The 15,676-nt window shown below is 39.2% G+C and overlaps 7 non-coding genes across 7 annotated transcripts; all 7 read left to right on the top strand.

Annotated features, from left to right (window-relative positions):
- Window positions 1-3,093: 3,093 nt before the first annotated feature.
- TRNAE-UUC (transfer RNA glutamic acid (anticodon UUC)) lies at window positions 3,094-3,165 on the top strand. Its single transcript has one exon. It is a non-coding gene; the product is annotated as a tRNA-Glu (tRNA).
- A 991-nt stretch (window positions 3,166-4,156) lies between these two features.
- On the top strand, window positions 4,157-4,246 carry TRNAY-GUA (transfer RNA tyrosine (anticodon GUA)). The gene is given in 2 exon segments: window positions 4,157-4,193; window positions 4,211-4,246. It is a non-coding gene; the product is annotated as a tRNA-Tyr (tRNA).
- Window positions 4,247-8,367: 4,121 nt separating this feature from the next.
- TRNAE-UUC (transfer RNA glutamic acid (anticodon UUC)) lies at window positions 8,368-8,439 on the top strand. Its single transcript has one exon. It is a non-coding gene; the product is annotated as a tRNA-Glu (tRNA).
- Window positions 8,440-9,431: 992 nt separating this feature from the next.
- Window positions 9,432-9,521, top strand: TRNAY-GUA (transfer RNA tyrosine (anticodon GUA)). Its single transcript is given in 2 exon segments — window positions 9,432-9,468; window positions 9,486-9,521. It is a non-coding gene; the product is annotated as a tRNA-Tyr (tRNA).
- A 1,667-nt stretch (window positions 9,522-11,188) lies between these two features.
- TRNAY-GUA (transfer RNA tyrosine (anticodon GUA)) lies at window positions 11,189-11,278 on the top strand. The gene is given in 2 exon segments: window positions 11,189-11,225; window positions 11,243-11,278. It is a non-coding gene; the product is annotated as a tRNA-Tyr (tRNA).
- Window positions 11,279-12,949: 1,671 nt separating this feature from the next.
- TRNAY-GUA (transfer RNA tyrosine (anticodon GUA)) lies at window positions 12,950-13,039 on the top strand. The gene is given in 2 exon segments: window positions 12,950-12,986; window positions 13,004-13,039. It is a non-coding gene; the product is annotated as a tRNA-Tyr (tRNA).
- A 1,668-nt stretch (window positions 13,040-14,707) lies between these two features.
- TRNAY-GUA (transfer RNA tyrosine (anticodon GUA)) lies at window positions 14,708-14,797 on the top strand. The gene is given in 2 exon segments: window positions 14,708-14,744; window positions 14,762-14,797. It is a non-coding gene; the product is annotated as a tRNA-Tyr (tRNA).
- The last annotated feature ends 879 nt before the right edge of the window (window positions 14,798-15,676 follow it).

The following is a 15,676-nucleotide window of genomic DNA, read 5'->3' as shown; positions in this document are numbered from 1 at the left end:
GCAAATGCTTACAAACCAATAATGTCTGCTTCTGTGCCCAGAATTTCTCCGCTTTCCTTAATCAGCATACAAAGGACAGGTTTAAGAGACCACGGATGGGAACTGAAATACAATATTACTTCTGAAATCCCATGGATCTGAACCCATAGAAGATGCATTGTAAAAACAGAGAGTACTGTGAGAAATAGTGGTGGCAGCGTGGACCATTGACTAGAAATCCATTTTTGTCTCACTGGGCAAAAGTTTGACAATTTGTCACCACAATTTCTGGAATTTTCATCAATGAAAAAAGGCAAGCTAAATTGGAGAACGCAGAAGAGGGCGAAAATTTTCCAGCATTTTTAATCTTGACGTAAAGGCGTCTGCAGTTGGAAAATCTAAGGAAGCTGTTTTCCCAACTATTTCTGAAGCTAATTAATTCAAAATGAACAAATAAAAATCAAACTTTTAATGATGTATTACCAATTATTAAATATGACAATTTTTACAACTTTTGATGAGCAAGTAGACCAGAAATAAAAATGTGGATCTCTTTATCTAGACAAGCAATTTTTCTGTTTTAAGGATAATTCAATTTTGTTTGTGTTTTCACTCAGTCAGATGTAGTGCACATGACATCAGAAGTCCTCTAAAGCTCAATCCTTTGATAGCTTAGCTGGTAGAGCGGGGGACTGTAGAGGAAATTGGTACAGAAATCCTTAGGTCGCTGGTTCAACTCTGGCTTGAAGGAAAGTTTTTCATATCATTTTAGAGGGCAATTTCTGACATATTAAATACCCAGAAATATGCATGACTCATGCTGTTTATCTTTAATAGTCAGAGAAACTGTAACTTGTTTTCATTTCTGCTGCCTGTTAATCATCCTGCATGCTGCTGAGCCTCTAGTAGGGCAATTATGGTTTCTGTGCTCTGTTGAAGTACAGTGCAGAGGCAGGTGATAGAGACATGAGTTCTGTTACTGGGGATACTTTCCATAGCTCTTTGCAACTCATTAAAATGGAAATGAGAACCTTTTCCACTTCTTGGAAAGTGGCCTCCAGACATCACACATGGATTTATTGCATTGTTACCTATCCTGCTGGATTGGCATTTACAAATCTGCAAGTGGTCAGGGACGTGCCGTGATGATGCAAATCACATCATCAAACATTGCCCACCTCACTGATCACTGAGTGGTCTGGAGCGTGATGATGAAATTAGTGTCATCTTAGGCCATGCCAAACACACTCCATGTCACCACCTGGTTAAATATGAAATACACAGAGAGTTAAGATACATTACAGCAAAGCATGATATATTTGTTCTGCTGCTATGCTGAAACACTCAACGGAAAAGTCCCATATGGTCTAGCAGTTAGGATTCCTGGTTTTCACCCAGGCGGCCCGCGTTCGACTCCCGGTATGGGAAGTTGAAGCTTTTTTGAATGGCAGCAACAGTACCACTTGTTTAATGCTCTGTTGATCTCAGCAACAAAATCCAGGAGAAACTGTGCTTTGGTTATGGAAATGGGATGTGGTCAAATCCACAGGATTTATATACCTCCCAACATTTCTGTATCCAAAATTAGGACAGAACTGGTCTGACCCCATATTTCAACATCCATCTTCCAAATTTCGAGTGGGACAACCCTATTTTATATGTAACACATCCTTCATGTGAAAAAAAAGAACTCTTGAACTTGTGGATCAATGGGTTTCCAGGGAGAGTTCACAACTTTTTAATGGTGCAGTAGGGATGTTCTGAATGAAACTAGACTACGCAAATGCTTAGAAACCAATAATGTCTGCTTCTGTGCCCAGAATTTCTCCACTTTCCTTAATAAGCATACAAAGGACAGGTATAAGAGACCACGGATGGGAACTGAAATACAATATTACTTCTGAAATCCCATGGATCTGAACCCATAGAAGATGCATTGTAAAAACAGAGAGTACTGTGAGAAATAGTGGTGGCAGCGTGGACCATTGACTAGAAATCCATTTTTGTCTCACTGGGCAAAAGTTTGACAATTTGTCACCACAATTTCTGGAATTTTCATCAATGAAAAAAGTCAAGCTAAATTGGAGAACGCAGAAGAGGGCGAAAATTTTCCAGCATTTTTAATCTTGACGTAAAGGCGTCTGCAGTTGGAAAATCTAAGGAAGCTGTTTTCCCAACTATTTCTGAAGCTAATTAATTCAAAATGAACAAATAAAAATCAAACTTTTAATGATGTATTACCAATTATTAAATATGACAATTTTTACAACTTTTGATGAGCAAGTAGACCAGAAATAAAAATGTGGATCTCTTTATCAAGACAAGCAATTTTTCTGTTTTAAGGATAATTCAATTTTGTTTGTGTTTTCACTCAGTCAGATGTAGTGCACATGACATCAGAAGTCCTCTAAAGCACAATCCTTTGATAGCTCAGCTGGTAGAGCGCAGGACTGTAGAGGAAATTGGTACAGAAATCCTTAGGTCGCTGGTTCATCTCCAGCTCGAAGGAAAGTTTTTCATATCATTTTAGAGGGCAATTTCTGACATATTAAATACCCAGAAATATGCATGACTCATGCTGTTTATCTTTAATAGTCAGAGAATCTGTAACTTGTTTTCATGTCTGCTGCCTGTTAATCATCCTGCATGCTGCTGAGCCTCTAGTAGGGCAATTATGGTTTCTGTGCTCTGTTGAAGTACAGTGCAGAGGCAGGTGATAGAGACACGAGTTCTGTTACTGGGGATACTTTCCATAGCTCTTTGCAACTCATTAAAATGGAAATGAGAACCTTTTCCACTTCTTGGAAAGTGGCCTACAGACATCACACATGGATTTATTGCATTGTTACCTATCCTGCTGGATTGGCATTTACAAATCTGCAAGTGGTCAGGGACGTGCCGTGATGATGCAAATCACATCATCAAACATTGCCCACCTCACTGATCACTGAGTGGTCTGGAGCGTGATGATGAAATTAGTGTCATCTTAGGCCATGCCAAACCCACTCCATGTCACCACCTGGTTAAATATGAAATACACAGAGAGTTGAGATACATTACAGCAAAGCATGATATATTTGTTCTGCTGCTATGCTGAAACACTCAACAGAAAAGTCCCATATGGTCTAGCAGTTAGGATTCCTGGTTTTCACCCAGGCGGCCCGGGTTCGACTCCCGGTATGGGAAGTTGAAGCTTTTTTGAATGGCAGCAACAGTACCACTTGTTTAATGCTCTGTTGATCTCAGCAACAAAATCCAGGAGAAACTGTGCTTTGGTTATGGAAATGGGATGTGGTCAAATCCACAGTATTTATATACCTCCCAACATTTCTGTATCCAAAATGAGGACAGAACTGGTCTGACCCCATATTTCAACATCCATCTTCCAAATTTCGAGTGGGACAACCCTATTTTATATGTAACACATCCTTCATGTGAAAAAAAAGAACTCTTGAACTTGTGGATCAATGGGTTTCCAGGGAGAGTTCACAACTTTTTAATGGTGCAGTAGGGATGTTCTGAATGAAACTAGACTACGCCAATGCTTACAAACCAATAATGTCTGCTTCTGTGCCCAGAATTTCTCCGCTTTCCTTAATCAGCATACAAAGGACAGGTTTAAGAGACCACGGATGGGAACTGAAATACAATATTACTTCTGAAATCCCATGGATCTGAACCCATAGAAGATGCATTGTAAAAATAGAGAGGACTGTGAAAAATAGTGGTGGCAGCGTGGACCATTGACTAGAAATCCATTTTTGTCTCACTGGGCAAAAGTTTGACAATTTGTCACCACAATTTCTGGAATTTTCATCAATGAAAAAAGTCAAGCTAAATTGGAGAACGCAGAAGAGGGCGAAAATTTTCCAGCATTTTTAATCTTGACGTAAAGGCGTCTGCAGTTGGAAAATCTAAGGAAGCTGTTTTCCCAACTATTTCTGAAGCTAATTAATTCAAAATGAACAAATAAAAATCAAACTTTTAATGATGTATTACCAATTATTAAATATGACAATTTTTACAACTTTTGATGAGCAAGTAGACCAGAAATAAAAATGTGGATCTCTTTATCTAGACAAGCAATTTTTCTGTTTTAAGGATAATTCAATTTTGTTTGTGTTTTCACTCAGTCAGATGTAGTGCACATGACATCAGAAGTCCTCTAAAGCACAATCCTTCGATAGCTCAGCTGGTAGAGCAGAGGACTGTAGAGGAAATTGATACAGAAATCCTTAGGTCGCTGGTTCAACTCCAGCTCGAAGGAAAGTTTTTCATATCATTTTAGAGGGCAATTTCTGACATATTAAATACCCAGAAATATGCATGACTCATGCTGTTTATCTTTAATAGTCAGAGAATCTGTAACTTGTTTTCATTTCTGCTGCCTGTTAATCATCCTGCATGCTGCTGAGCCTCTAGTAGGGCAATTATGGTTTCTGTGCTCTGTTGAAGTACAGTGCAGAGGCAGGTGATAGAGACACGAGTTCTGTTACTGGGGATACTTTCCATAGCTCTTTGCAACTCATTAAAATGGAAATGAGAACCTTTTCCACTTCTTGGAAAGTGGCCTACAGACATCACACATGGATTTATTGCATTGTTACCTATCCTGCTGGATTGGCATTTACAAATCTGCAAGTGGTCAGGGACGTGCCGTGATGATGCAAATCACATCATCAAACATTGCCCACCTCACTGATCACTGAGTGGTCTGGAGCGTGATGATGAAATTAGTGTCATCTTAGGCCATGCCAAACCCACTCCATGTCACCACCTGGTTAAATATAAAATACACAGAGAGTTAAGATACATTACAGTAAAGCATGATATATTTGTTCTGCTGCTATGCTGAAACACTCAACGGAAAAGTCCCATATGGTCTAGCAGTTTGGATTCCTGGTTTTCACCCAGGCGGCCCGGGTTCGACTCCCGGTATGGGAAGTTGAAGCTTTTTTGAATGGCAGCAACAGTAGCACTTGTTTAATGCTCTGTTGATCTCAGCAACAAAATCCAGGAGAAACTGTGCTTTGGTTATATAAATGGGATGTGGTGAAATCCACAGTATTTATATACCTCCCAACATTTCTGTATCCAAAATTAGGACAGAACTGGTCTGACCCCATATTTCAACATCCATCTTCCAAATTTCGAGTGGGACAACCCTATTTTATATGTAACACATCCTTCATGTGAAAAAAAAGAACTCTTGAACTTGTGGATCAATGGGTTTCCAGGGAGAGTTCACAACTTTTTAATGGTGCAGTAGGGATGTTCTGAATGAAACTAGACTACGCCAATGCTTATAAACCAATAATGTCTGCTTCTGTGCCCAGAATTTCTCCGCTTTCCTTAATCAGCATACAAAGGACAGGTTTAAGACACCACGGATGGGAACTGAAATACAATATTACTTCTGAAATCCCATGGATCTGAACCCATAGAAGATGCATTGTAAAAACAGAGAGTACTGTGAGAAATAGTGGTGGCAGCGTGGACCATTGACTAGAAATCCATTTTTGTCTCACTGGGCAAAAGTTTGACAATTTGTCACCACAATTTCTGGAATTTTCATCAATTAAAAAAGTCAAGCTAAATTGGAGAATGCAGAAGAGGTTGAAAATTTTCCAGCATTTTTAATCTTGACGTAAAGGCGTCTGCAGTTGGAAAATCTAAGGAAGCTGTTTTCCCAACTATTTCTGAAGCTAATTAATTCAAAATGAACAAATAAAAATCAAACTTTTAATGATGTATTACCAATTATTAAACATGACAATTTTTACAACTTTTGATGAGCAAGTAGACCAGAAATAAAAATGTGGATCTCTTTATCTAGACAAGCAATTTTTCTGTTTTATGGATAATTCAATTCTGTTTGTGTTTTCACTCAGTCAGATGTAGTGCACATGACATCAGAAGTCCTCTAAAGCACAATCCTTCGATTGCTCAGCTGGTAGAGCGGAGGACTGTAGAGGAAATTGGTACAGAAATCCTTAGGTCGCTGGTTCAACTCCGGCTCGAAGGAAAGTTTTTCATATCATTTTAGAGGGCAATTTCTGACATATTAAATAGCCAGAAATATGCATGACTCATGCTGTTTATCTTTAATAGTCAGAGAAACTGTAACTTGTTTTCATTTCTGCTGCCTGTTAATCATCCTGCATGCTGCTGAGCCTCTAGTAGGGCAATTATGGTTTCTGTGCTCTGTTGAAGTACAGTGCAGAGGCAGGTGATAGAGACACGAGTTCTGTTACTGGGGATACTTTCCATAGCTCTTTGCAACTCATTAAAATGGAAATGAGAACCTTTTCCACTTCTTGGAAAGTGGCCTACAGACATCACACATGGATTTATTGCATTGTTACCTATCCTGCTGGATTGGCATTTACAAATCTGCAAGTGGTCAGGGACGTGCCGTGATGATGCAAATCACATCATCAAACATTGCCCACCTCACTGATCACTGAGTGGTCTGGAGCGTGATGATGAAATTAGTGTCATCTTAGGCCATGCCAAACCCACTCAATGTCACCACCTGGTTAAATATGAAATACACAGAGAGTTAAGATACATTACAGCAAAGCATGATATATTTGTTCTGCTGCTATGCTGAAACACTCAACGGAAAAGTCCCATATGATCTAGCAGTTAGGATTCCTGGTTTTCACCCAGGTGGCCTGGGTTTGACTCCCGGTATGGGAAGTTGAAGCTTTTTTGAATGGCAGCTACAGTACCACTTGTTTAATGCTCTGTTGATCTCAGCAACAAAATCCAGGAGAAACTGTGCTTTGGTTATGGAAATGGGATGTGGTCAAATCCACAGTATTTATATACCTCCCAACATTTCTGTATCCAAAATTAGGACAGAACTGGTCTGACCCCATATTTCAACATCCATCTTCCAAATTTCGAGTGGGACAACCGTATTTTATATGTAACACATCCTTCATGTGAAAAAAAAGAACTCTTGAACTTGTGTATCAATGGGTTTCCAGGGAGAGTTCACAACTTTTTAATGGTGCAGTAGGGATGTTCTGAATGAAACTAGACTACGCCAATGCTTACAAACCAATAATGTCTGCTTCTGTGCCCAGAATTTCTCCGCTTTCCTTAATCAGCATACAAAGGACAGGTTTAAGAGACCACGGATGGGAACTGAAATACAATATTACTTCTGAAATCCCATGGATCTGAACACATAGAAGATGCAATGTAAAAACAGAGAGTACTGTGAGAAATAGTGGTGGCAGCGTGGACCATTGACTAGAAATCCATTTTTGTCTCACTGGGCAAAAGTTTGACAATTTGTCACCACAATTTCTGGAATTTTCATCAATTAAAAAAGTCAAGCTAAATTGGAGAATGCAGAAGAGGTTGAAAATTTTCCAGCATTTTTAATCTTGACGTAAAGGCGTCTGCAGTTGGAAAATCTAAGGAAGCTGTTTTCCCAACTATTTCTGAAGCTAATTAATTCAAAATGAACAAATAAAAATCAAACTTTTAATGATGTATTACCAATTATTAAACATGACAATTTTTACAACTTTTGATGAGCAAGTAGACCAGAAATAAAAATGTGGATCTCTTTATCTAGACAAGCAATTTTTCTGTTTTATGGATAATTCAATTCTGTTTGTGTTTTCACTCAGTCAGATGTAGTGCACATGACATCAGAAGTCCTCTAAAGCACAATCCTTCGATAGCTCAGCTGGTAGAGCGGAGGACTGTAGAGGAAATTGGTACAGAAGTCCTTAGGTCGCTGGTTCAACTCCGGCTCGAAGGAAAGTTTTTCATATCATTTTAGAGGGCAATTTCTGACATATTAAATAGCCAGAAATATGCATGACTCATGCTGTTTATCTTTAATAGTCAGAGAAACTGTAACTTGTTTTCATTTCTGCTGCCTGTTAATCATCCTGCATGCTGCTGAGCCTCTAGTAGGGCAATTATGGTTTCTGTGCTCTGTTGAAGTACAGTGCAGAGGCAGGTGATAGAGACACGAGTTCTGTTACTGGGGATACTTTCCATAGCTCTTTGCAACTCATTAAAATGGAAATGAGAACCTTTTCCACTTCTTGGAAAGTGGCCTACAGACATCACACATGGATTTATTGCATTGTTACCTATCCTGCTGGATTGGCATTTACAAATCTGCAAGTGGTCAGGGACGTGCCGTGATGATGCAAATCACATCATCAAACATTGCCCACCTCACTGATCACTGAGTGGTCTGGAGCGTGATGATGAAATTAGTGTCATCTTAGGCCATGCCAAACCCACTCAATGTCACCACCTGGTTAAATATGAAATACACAGAGAGTTAAGATACATTACAGCAAAGCATGATATATTTGTTCTGCTGCTATGCTGAAACACTCAACGGAAAAGTCCCATATGGTCTAGCAGTTAGGATTCCTGGTTTTCACCCAGGTGGCCCGGGTTCGACTCCCGGTATGGGACGTTGAAGCTTTTTTGAATGGCAGCAACAGTACCACTTGTTTAATGCTCTGTTGATCTCAGCAACAAAATCCAGGAGAAACTGTGCTTTGGTTATGGAAATGGGATGTGGTCAAATGCACAGTATTTATATACCTCCCAACATTTCTGTATCCAAAATTAGGACAGAACTGGTCTGACCCCATATTTCAACATCCATCTTCCAAATTTTGAGTGGGACAACCCTATTTTATATGTAACACATCCTTCATGTGAAAAAAAAAAAACTCTTGAACTTGTGGATCAATGGGTTTCCAGGGAAGGTTCACAGCTTTTTAATGGTGCAGTAGGGATGTTCTGAATGAAACTAGACTACGCCAATGCTTACAAACCAATAATGTCTGCTTCTGTGCCCAGAATTTCTCCGCTTTCCTTAATCAGCATACAAAGGACAGGTTTAAGAGACCACGGATGGGAACTGAAATACAATATTACTTCTGAAATCCCATGGATCTGAACCCATAGAAGATGCATTGTAAAAACAGAGAGTACTGTGAGAAATAGTGGTGGCAGCATGGACCATTGACTAGAAATCCATTTTTGTCTCACTGGGCAAAAGTTTGACAATTTGTCACCACAATTTCTGGAATTTTCATCAATTAAAAAAGTCAAGCTAAATTGGAGAACGCAGAAGAGGTTGAAAATTTTCCAGCATTTTTAATCTTGACGTAAAGGCGTCTGCAGTTGGAAAATCTAAGGAAGCTGTTTTCCCAACTATTTCTGAAGCTAATTAATTCAAAATGAACAAATAAAAATCAAACTTTTAATGATGTATTACCAATTATTAAATATGACAATTTTTACAACTTTTGATGAGCAAGTAGACCAGAAATAAAAATGTGGATCTCTTTATCTAGACAAGCAATTTTTCTGTTTTATGGATATTTCAATTCTGTTTGTGTTTTCACTCAGTCAGATGTAGTGCACATGACATCAGAAATCCTCTAAAGCACATTCCTTCGATAGCTCAGCTGGTAGAGCGGAGGACTGTAGAGGAAATTGGTACAGAAATCCTTAGTTCGCTGGTTCAACTCCGGCTCGAAGGAAAGTTTTTCATATCAGTTTAGAGGGCAATTTCTGACATATTAAATACCCAGAAATATGCATGACTCATGCTGTTTATCTTTAATAGTCAGAGAAACTGTAACTTGTTTTCATTTCTGCTGCCTGTTAATCTTCCTGCATGCTGCTGAGCCTCTAGTAGGGCAATTATGGTTTCTGTGCTCTGTTGAAGTACAGTGCAGAGGCAGGTGATAGAGACACGAGTTCTTTTACTGGGGATACTTTCCATAGCTCTTTGCAACTCATTAAAATGGAAATGAGAACCTTTTCCACTTCTTGGAAAGTGGCCTACAGACATCACACATGGATTTATTGCATTGTTACCTATCCTGCTGGATTGGCATTTACAAATCTGCAAGTGGTCAGGGACGTGCCGTGATGATGCAAATCACATCATCAAACATTGCCCACCTCACTAATCACTGAGTGGTCTGGAGCGTGATGGTGAAATTAGTGTCATCTTAGGCCATGCCAAACCCACTCCATGTCACCACCTGGTTAAATATGAAATACACAGAGAGTTAAGATAGATTACAGCAAAGCATGATATATTTGTTCTGCTGCTATGCTGAAACACTCAACGGAAATGTCCTATATGGTCTAGCTTTAGGATTCCTGGTTTTCACCCAGGCGGCCCGGGTTCGACTCCCGGTATGGGAAGTTGAAGCTTTTTTGAATGGCAGCAACAGTACCACTTGTTTAATGCTCTGTTGATCTCAGCAACAAAATCCAGGAGAAACTGTGCTTTGGTTATGGAAATGGGATGTGGTGAAATCCACAGTATTTATATACCTCCCAACATTTCTGTATCCAAAATTAGGACAGAACTGGTCTGACCCCATATTTCAACATCCATCTTCCAAATTTCGAGTGGGACAACCCTATTTTATATGTAACACATCCTTCATGTGAAAAAAAAGAACTCTTGAACTTGTGGATCAATGGGTTTCCAGGGAGAGTTCACAACTTTTTAATGGTGCAGTAGGGATGTTCTGAATGAAACTAGACTACGCCAATGCTTACAAACCAATAATGTCTGCTTCTGTGCCCAGAATTTCTCCTCTTTCCTTAATCAGCATATAAAAGACAGGTTTAAGAGACTACGGATGTGAACTGAAATACAATATTACTTCTGAAATCCCATGGATCTGAACACATAGAAGATGCAATGTAAAAACAGAGAGTACTGTGAGAAATAGTGGTGGCAGCGTGGACCATTGACTAGAAATCCATTTTTGTCTCACTGGGCAAAAGTTTGACAATTTGTCACCACAATTTCTGGAATTTTCATCAATTAAAAAAGTCAAGCTAAATTGGAGAATGCAGAAGAGGTTGAAAATTTTTCAGCATTTTTAATCTTGACGTAAAGGCGTCTGCAGTTGGAAAGTCTAAGGAAGCTGTTTTCCCAACTATTTCTGAAGCTAATTAATTCAAAATGAACAAATAAAAATCAAACTTTTAATGATGTATTACCAATTATTAAACATGACAATTTTTACAACTTTTGATGAGCAAGTAGACCAGAAATAAAAATGTGGATCTCTTTATCTAGACAAGCAATTTTTCTGTTTTATGGATAATTCAATTCTGTTTGTGTTTTCACTCAGTCAGATGTAGTGCACATGACATCAGAAGTCCTCTAAAGCCCAATCCTTCGATAGCTCAGCTGGTAGAGCGGAGGACTGTAGAGGAAATTGGTACAGAAATCCTTAGGTCGCTGGTTCAACTCCGGCTCGAAGGAAAGTTTTTCATATCATTTTAGAGGGCAATTTCTGACATATTAAATAGCCAGAAATATGCATGACTCATGCTGTTTATCTTTAATAGTCAGAGAAACTGTAACTTGTTTTCATTTCTGCTGCCTGTTAATCATCCTGCATGCTGCTGAGCCTCTAGTAGGGCAATTATGGTTTCTGTGCTCTGTTGAAGTACAGTGCAGAGGCAGGATGATAGAGACACGAGTTCTGTTACTGGGGATACTTTCCATAGCTCTTTGCAACTCATTAAAATGGAAATGAGAACCTTTTCCACTTCTTGGAAAGTGGCCTCCAGACATCACACATGGATTTATTGCATTGTTACCTATCCTGCTGGATTGGCATTTACAAATCTGCAAGTGGTCAGGGACGTGCCGTGATGATGCAAATCACATCATCAAACATTGCCCACCTCACTGATCACTGAGTGGTCTGGAGCGTGATGATGAAATTAGTGTCATCTTAGGCCATGCCAAACCCACTCAATGTCACCACCTGGTTAAATATGAAATACACAGAGAGTTAAGATACATTACAGCAAAGCATGATATATTTGTTCTGCTGCTATGCTGAAACACTCAACGGAAAAGTCCCATATGGTCTAGCAGTTAGGATTCCTGGTTTTCACCCAGGTGGCCTGGTTTCGACTCCCGGTATGGGAAGTTGAAGCTTTTTTGAATGGCAGCAACAGTACCATTTGTTTAATGCTCTGTTGATCTCAGCAACAAAATCCAGGAGAAACTGTGCTTTGGTTATGGAAATGGGATGTGGTCAAATCCACAGTATTTATATACCTCCCAACATTTCTGTATCCAAAATTAGGACAGAACTGGTCTGACCCCATATTTCAACATCCATCTTCCAAATTTCGAGTGGGACAACCCTATTTTATATGTAACACATCCTTCATGTGAAAAAAAAACAAACTCTTGAACTTGTGGATCAATGGGTTTCCAGGGAAGGTTCACAACTTTTTAATGGTGCAGTAGGGATGTTCTGAATGAAACTAGACTACGCCAATGCTTACAAACCAATAATGTCTGCTTCTGTGCCCAGAATTTCTCCGCTTTCCTTAATCAGCATACAAAGGACAGGTTTAAGAGACCACGGATGGGAACTGAAATACAATATTACTTCTGAAATCCCATGGATCTGAACCCATAGAAGATGCATTGTAAAAACAGAGAGTACTGTGAGAAATAGTGGTGGCAGCGTGGACCATTGACTAGAAATCCATTTTTGTCTCACTGGGCAAAAGTTTGACAATTTGTCACCACAATTTCTGGAATTTTCATCAATTAAAAAAGTCAAGCTAAATTGGAGAACGCAGAAGAGGTTGAAAATTTTCCAGCATTTTTAATCTTGACGTTAAGGCGTCTGCAGTTGGAAAATCTAAGGAAGCTGTTTTCCCAACTATTTCTGAAGCTAATTAATTCAAAATGAACAAATAAAAATCAAACTTTTAATGATGTATTACCAATTATTAAATATGACAATTTTTACAACTTTTGATGAGCAAGTAGACCAGAAATAAAAATGTGGATCTCTTTATCTAGACAAGCAATTTTTCTGTTTTATGGATATTTCAATTCTGTTTGTGTTTTCACTCAGTCAGATGTAGTGCACATGACATCAGAAATCCTCTAAAGCACAATCCTTCGATAGCTCAGCTGGTAGAGCAGAGGACTGTAGAGGAAATTGGTACAGAAATCCTTAGGTCGCTGGTTCAATTCCGGCTCGAAGGAAAGTTTTTCATATCAGTTTAGAGGGCAATTTCTGACATATTAAATACCCAGAAATATGCATGACTCATGCTGTTTATCTTTAATAGTCAGAGAAACTGTAACTTGTTTTCATTTCTGCTGCCTGTTAATCTTCCTGCATGCTGCTGAGCCTCTAGTAGGGCAATTATGGTTTCTGTGCTCTGTTGAAGTACAGTGCAGAGGCAGGTGATAGAGACACGAGTTCTGTTACTGGGGATACTTTCCATAGCTCTTTGCAACTCATTAAAATGGAAATGAGAACCTTTTCCACTTCTTGGAAAGTGGCCTACAGACATCACACATGGATTTATTGCATTGTTACCTATCCTGCTGGATTGGCATTTACAAATCTGCAAGTGGTCAGGGACGTGCCGTGATGATGCAAATCACATCATCAAACATTGCCCACCTCACTGATCACTGAGTGGTCTGGAGCGTGATGATGAAATTAGTGTCATCTTAGGCCATGCCAAACCCACTCCATGTCACCACCTGGTTAAATATGAAATACACAGAGAGTTAAGATACATTACAGCAAAGCATGATATATTTGTTCTGCTGCTATGCTGAAACACTCAACAGAAAAGTCCCATATGGTCTAGCAGTTAGAATTCCTGGTTTTCACCCAGGTGGCCTGGGTTCGACTCCCGGTATGGGAAGTTGAAGCTTTTTTGAATGGCAGCAACAGTACCACTTGTTTAATGCTCTGTTGATCTCAGCAACAAAATCCAGGAGAAACTGTGCTTTGCTTATGGAAATGGGATGTGGTCAAATCCACAGTATTTATATACCTCCCAACATTTCTGTATCCAAAATTAGGACAGAACTGGTCTGACCCCATATTTCAACATCCATCTTCCAAATTTCGAGTGGGACAACCCTATTTTATATGTAACACATCCTTCATGTGAAAAAAAAGAACTCTTGAACTTGTGGATCAATGGGTTTCCAGGGAGAGTTCACAACTTTTTAATGGTGCAGTAGGGATGTTCTGAATGAAACTAGACTACGCCAATGCTTACAAACCAATAATGTCTGCTTCTGTGCCCAGAATTTCTCCGCTTTCCTTAATCAGCATACAAAGGACAGGTTTAAGAGACCACGGATGGGAACTGAAATACAATATTACTTCTGAAATCCCATGGATCTGAACCCATAGAAGATGCATTGTAAAAACAGAGAGTACTGTGAGAAATAGTGGTGGCAGCGTGGACCATTGACTAGAAATCCATTTTTGTCTCACTGGGCAAAAGTTTGACAATTTGTCTCCACAATTTCTGGAATTTTCATCAATTAAAAAAGTCAAGCTAAATTGGAGAACGCAGAAGAGGTTGAAAATTTTCCAGCATTTTTAATCTTGACGTTAAGGCGTCTGCAGTTGGAAAATCTAAGGAAGCTGTTTTCCCAACTATTTCTGAAGCTAATTAATTCAAAATGAACAAATAAAAATCAAACTTTTAATGATGTATTACCAATTATTAAATATGACAATTTTTACAACTTTTGATGAGCAAGTAGACCAGAAATAAAAATGTGGATCTCTTTATCTAGACAAGCAATTTTTCTGTTTTATGGATATTTCAATTCTGTTTGTGTTTTCACTCAGTCAGATGTAGTGCACATGACATCAGAAATCCTCTAAAGCACAATCCTTCGATAGCTCAGCTGGTAGAGCGGAGGACTGTAGAGGAAATTGGTACAGAAATCCTTAGGTCGTTGGTTCAATTCCGGCTCGAAGGAAAGTTTTTCATATCAGTTTAGAGGGCAATTTCTGACATATTAAATACCCAGAAATATGCATGACTCATGCTGTTTATCTTTAATAGTCAGAGAAACTGTAACTTGTTTTCATTTCTGCTGCCTGTTAATCTTCCTGCATGCTGCTGAGCCTCTAGTAGGGCAATTATGGTTTCTGTGCTCTGTTGAAGTACAGTGCAGAGGCAGGTGATAGAGACACGAGTTCTGTTACTGGGGATACTTTCCATAGCTCTTTGCAACTCATTAAAATGGAAATGAGAACCTTTTCCACTTCTTGGAAAGTGGCCTACAGACATCACACATGGATTTATTGCATTGTTACCTATCCTGCTGGATTGGCATTTACAAATCTGCAAGTGGTCAGGGACGTGCCGTGATGATGCAAATCACATCATCAAACATTGCCCACCTCACTGATCACTGAGTGGTCTGGAGCGTGATGATGAAATTAGTGTCATCTTAGGCCATGCCAAACCCACTCCATGTCACCACCTGGTTAAATATGAAATACACAGAGAGTTAAGATACATTACAGCAAAGCATGATATATTTGTTCTGCTGCTATGCTGAAACACTCAACAGAAAAGTCCCATATGGTCTAGCAGTTAGAATTCCTGGTTTTCACCCAGGTGGCCTGGGTTCGACTCCCGGTATGGGAAGTTGAAGCTTTTTTGAATGGCAGCAACAGTACCACTTGTTTAATGCTCTGTTGATCTCAGCAACAAAATCCAGGAGAAACTGTGCTTTGCTTATGGAAATGGGATGTGGTCAAATCCACAGTATTTATATACCTCCCAACATTTCTGTATCCAAAATTAGGACAGAACTGGTCTGACCCCATATTTCAACATCCATCTTCCA

Source organism: Mixophyes fleayi, chromosome 3 (assembly GCF_038048845.1).
Source record: "Mixophyes fleayi isolate aMixFle1 chromosome 3, aMixFle1.hap1, whole genome shotgun sequence".
NCBI classification, from domain to species: domain Eukaryota; kingdom Metazoa; phylum Chordata; class Amphibia; order Anura; family Limnodynastidae; genus Mixophyes; species Mixophyes fleayi.
This window is presented reverse-complemented; position numbering and strand designations above follow the sequence as displayed.